General features: G+C 39.8%; 1 non-coding gene across 1 annotated transcript; it reads left to right on the top strand.

Annotated features, from left to right (window-relative positions):
* The first annotated feature begins 3,425 nt into the window (after positions 1–3,425).
* On the top strand, positions 3,426–3,532 carry LOC131013700 (small nucleolar RNA R71). Its single transcript, XR_009097788.1, has one exon. It is a non-coding gene; the product is annotated as a small nucleolar RNA R71 (small nucleolar RNA).
* Positions 3,533–5,154: the final 1,622 nt, after the last annotated feature.

The following is a 5,154-nucleotide window of genomic DNA, read 5'->3' as shown; positions in this document are numbered from 1 at the left end:
CACAAGTGATAGTGAGTTCAACATTATAGCATCCAAGTTTGAATCCTCACAAGGTGAATGTTTCAATGGTGCACTCAACTCTCAAGTGTTTAGAATGGACGTGTTTGCACTCGAATTGAAACAATGCATGCAATCTACCATAAGCTTGCCATTTGTCCTAACTTTCTATTCTTCAATGTGCTACAAATAATGATCAACAAGGGCTTTTCTTTAGGTTGCAATGAGGGCTCTTTGGTGAGGTGAGGTGTTTATAGGCAAAGTGACTCATATCCCATACAATTCCCAAATTGAATAAGTCATATTCACCATTGTTCTTTTCTAATCAATCAATAACCAATATCTCCACATTTATTCTTTTTCATCCTATGAATACTTTATCAAGACCATGATTCAAAAGGCAAATCACTCCCCTTTATACTATTTTGTTCAACATTTCTCTTCATTTTTCTTTCTTTTTCTTTTTGAGTTTATAGGAGACTAGTGATTTTCACTCAATCAAAGTATGACAAGCAATTTCAATGATTTCTCAACCATTTTCATCAAAGCAACCACCAACAATCAACGTTCTACCCCTTTTCATTGGTTAATTCAAAAAAAAGCTATAAGGCACAAAGTGGGTAAACTATGATCATATGAGAATTTGGACATAATTTAAGTCAAGTGGCTAGCAAGGATGGCCTTAAATCACTTCAATATCCATAACACATCTACTTTCATTTTTTTAGAGAGGACTTATGGCAAGTTCTAGAGATTAACGAGCATGTTCAATTGATTTACACTCAAGAATGAAATGAGATTGTGATAATATGACAATCAATGGCTCAATTCTTACAAGCTCATTATCAAGTTCTTGGAGGCAAAATATTTAACTCACTTGTCACAAGTTCAAACTTTTCATGCATAATCCACAAGTGATACACACAATTTCTTTTCAAAAAACAACAATCATATTGTAAGCCCAACAACAAACAATTCATCGTCACAAAATTTGCTACAATTATCCCAAGCAAAACAAAAACAAAAATATCAACCCAACTAACTCTCAAGCTTTCATTTATTCAACAATAACAAAAACAAGACAACAATACTAAAACAAACAAAAACAAGTAAAGCTTAAGATAGATGAGACAACTAATCCATCTCTCCCCTCCCCCCAAACTTATTTCACACAAAGTGAAAATGAGTTTGGAAGAAAAGAGAAGGAGAAGTTGTCTCGGACTCACAAAAAAAACTAACATATAAAAAAAAATAAACCATACAAAAATTAAAGGGTACCTTGTTGGGGTGCCTCCCAACTAGCGCTTAGTTTAACGTCATGAGCTAGACGTCTCCATGATGGTGTTATGGCTCGGGGGTGGTTCCAACGAACACTTCAACTTTTGGTTTCAAGGGCAAAAATGCCTTGATTCTTTCCTTCTCAACCACAAAGGTTCTTTCATCCTTCTTTCTCAATTCAATTGCTCCATTGTTGAAAACCTTGTTGATTTTGAAAGGACCCGTCCATTTTGATCTTGGCTTTTCCGGAGGTAGTGATTGACGGAAGGTGAGGAGAAGGACTTCATCATCGGGTGCAAACTCCCGTTTGTGCATCATCTCGTCATTAGCACTTGTTGTCCTCTCTTTGTAGAGGCTTGACTTCTCAAATGCGTGATACTCATCTAACTCTTTGAGTTGGAGTACACGGTCTTGCCCCATTGGATGTATCTCATTCTCACCAAAGAATGCATACTTCAAGTGTGTGGGGAGAAGCTTCAACTCCAAGCCTTGGGCTTCCTCCTCTTTCCTTTCTCCCTTCAATTTTTCTTTCATGTTGATGCAAGGTTCAATCACTTGCATCAATTTGCATTCCTCCACTCTCATTCTTTCTTCCCCATCTTTGTGCTTAGGGAGCTTTGTGGATTGAGAAGGTAACACTCTCATCATTCACTCTCAATGTGAGCTTGCCCTTTGCAACATCAATTAGGGCCCTCCCCGTCGCCAAGAATGGACGTCCAAGGATCAAAGGTACATCCTTGTCCTCAACCATATCCAACACCACAAAATCCACCGGAAAAATGAATTTGTCAACCCTCACCAAGACATCCTCCACTATCCCTTTTGGATATGAAACGGAACGGTCCGCCATTTGCAAAGCAATCGTGGTTGGCTTAATGATTCCTATTTCAAGCTTGTTGAAGATGGAGAGAGGCATCAAATTTATGCTTGCTCCCAAATCACACAAGGCCTTTCCAAAACGACCATTTCCAACATCACATGGGATAGTAAAGCTCCCGGGATCCTTGATCTTGATGGGTAGCTTCTTTTGAAGAATGGCACAACATTCTTCGGTGAGGTTGACCGTCTCAAATTCTTCTAATTTCTTCTTCTTGGATAGAACTTCCTTGAGAAATTTTGCATACTTGGGCATTTGTTGCAATGCTTCAACAAGAGGGATGTTGATATTCACCTTCCGAAAGATTTCAAGGAATTTGGAGAACTCACTCTCCACATTCTTCTTGGGAAGCCTTTGAGGAAAGGGGATTGGTGGGCAATAAGGAGGTGGAGCTTTGTACACTTCCTTATTCTTTTCCTTATCATTTTGCATTTTTGAAGAAATGTCTCCATCATTGCTCTTCTCTATTTCAACCATGTCCTCCTCTCCCAAGCACATCTTGGACTCTTCAAAGGTTGTCTCACTCTCACCTAGTATGTTAATAGCTTTGCAATGCTCCTTAGGGTTTACAATTGTGTTGCTTGGAAATTGCCCTTGTTGGCGTTGATTGCTTAAGGATTCGGCAATTTGCCCCACTTTCATCTCAAGCATTTTCAATTGGGTCGCTTGAGCCTCCAACCTTTCATCGGTTCTCGTCATGTGGGCTTGAGTGGCCGTCATGAATTTCATTAAAATTTCTTCAAGGTTGAGTTTCTTCTCTTCCTTGATCATACCATCACTTACCGCAAATCCGGGTGGTGGTTGCAAGAAGTTGTTGGGATTACCATAGGCAAGATTTGGGTGGCGATTTGTTTGAAATCCTTGATTGTATTGCCCTTGCCCTTGGCCTTGATAACCACCTTGAAGTGAAGGCCGGAAATTCCCTTGGCCTCGGTTGTTGTTGTTGTTGATGTAGTTCACATCCTCGAAGCTAGTTTGTTCTTCAACCACGGGCTCTACCCTTGATATTGACATAGCATCAATCTTGTTATTCATGGCGGTCAATTGAGCTGTCAAAAGAGCTATCGGATCCGAGCTTGTTGTAGCCGCCACCTTCTTCAAAATAGTCCTCTCCCCCGGAAATTGGTAGCTATTGGCGGCCAAGTTCTCTATGATGTGGGTGGCCTCCTCGTGGCTCTTCTCCAACAATGCTCCATTGGCCGATGCATTCATGTCTCTTTGCATCTCACCACTACACCCGGTATAGAATGAGCAAATAATGGTGTTTTGATCCAAACCATGGTTGGGACACTTCCTTATCATCTCTTTGAATCTCTCCCAAGCTTCATAGAAGGTCTCTCCATCGAATTGATGAAATTGGACAATGTCCTTCTTCATCTTCATTGTCTTACTTGGAGGGAAGAACTTGATAAGGAACCTTTGAGCCATTTTCTCCCATGTAGTGATGGAACCAATCTCTAAAGATTGATACCATGTCTTGGCCATGCCCCTTAGTGAGAAGGGAAAGAGTCGGAGTCGAATGGCATCCTCCGGAACTCCATTTATCTTGATAGTATCACATATCTCCAAGAAATTGCCGAGATGTCCATTCGGGTCATCTTGAGAAAGACCGGCGAATTGATTTTGTTGCACCATGTTGATGAGGGCCGGCTTGAGCTCAAAATTATTGGCATTGATTCTCGGGGCATGCACTCCCACTTGTTGGACCACGGGTTGGAACATATTGCTAATAGGTGGTGGTGGTGGTGCATTCCTTTGAGCCTCTTGCTCATTGATTTGCCCTTGCATGTCCTCCAATTGCCTTTGGAGTTGACGGATTAAATCAAAATTTTCCGCCATAGCTTCCTCCAACTCTCTATCTCTTCTTGTTCTTGCTTTGTTGTGTCGGCAAAAAGCTTCAACCTCAAGGTCTATAGGTATAAGAGGTGCACCTTTAGACCTTGTATTCATACACTACCTATCAACCAACAAGAACAAAGAGTCAAATCACAATCTTAAAATAGAAAACAAAAATTAAAGCAAGTAAAATGTCTAAAGTAGTTAAGCACAATGAAGCAAAATATCACAAGCAAAGAAACTAAACTAATCCCCGGCAACGGCGCCAAAAACTTGTTCGCTATTTATTTTCACCACACCGCAAGTATACGGGTAGTTGCAATATATGGAAGCAAGGTCGTATCCCACAAGGATTAGTAGTTCAATCTAGTGATCATCTTAATTCATTATGCTAGAGCTATTTAGACTAAACAATGAGGTGAAAGGTTCAATTATCTAGCAATTTCAAAGACTAATAAGATCAAACAAACAAAGAGAATTAAACAAGTGATGAAGGTGATTTAGGGACTAGGCATCAATGGACAAGTAATGGATTTCAAATAGCTCAATATTAATCTTAACATTCCTAATTATCTAGAGTGATCTCCCAACTAGTTCTAGCCCCCTCCCGGACGACTAAAACGGTAGATTACGGGTCATAGTTGCCGTCCCCAGTCAACTTCTAACCTATAACTCCCAAAAGCACACAAAGATCGACAAACTCTCACCCAACTCTCAACCTCTCGGTTTATTGAGTTGATATGTTTCAAGCACCTAATCTATTATGATTATCCTCTCCCGATTCAAAACATAAATTGGAAATGCATAGAGAGTGGCCAACAATCCATACAAGATATAAATCTAGGGCTTGAAAAGATAATAGCAATAGAAATAACTAAGAAATATATTGAGCATAACATTCAATCCAATACAACATCCATCTAGCCTAATCCCCAAACCAATGGGAAATTAGCTTAACATGTTCAAACACAATAAATCAAAGTTAAAGGTGTACATAAATGAAAGAGAGAGTAAGAAATGACAAATCCTATTAATGAGCTTTCTTCAATCTTCTCTCCTCTTCAATGCCTTCAATCTTGGTGAAAAAATGTGGTAATGGAGGCTAGGGTTTGGTGTGGAGGAATTGGGGAAGATGGAAAAATGGGTGAGTTTGGTGAATGATATGA

This window comes from Salvia miltiorrhiza, chromosome 2, assembly GCF_028751815.1.
Source record: "Salvia miltiorrhiza cultivar Shanhuang (shh) chromosome 2, IMPLAD_Smil_shh, whole genome shotgun sequence".
In the NCBI taxonomy this organism is placed as follows: Eukaryota; Viridiplantae; Streptophyta; class Magnoliopsida; order Lamiales; family Lamiaceae; genus Salvia; species Salvia miltiorrhiza.
This window is presented reverse-complemented; position numbering and strand designations above follow the sequence as displayed.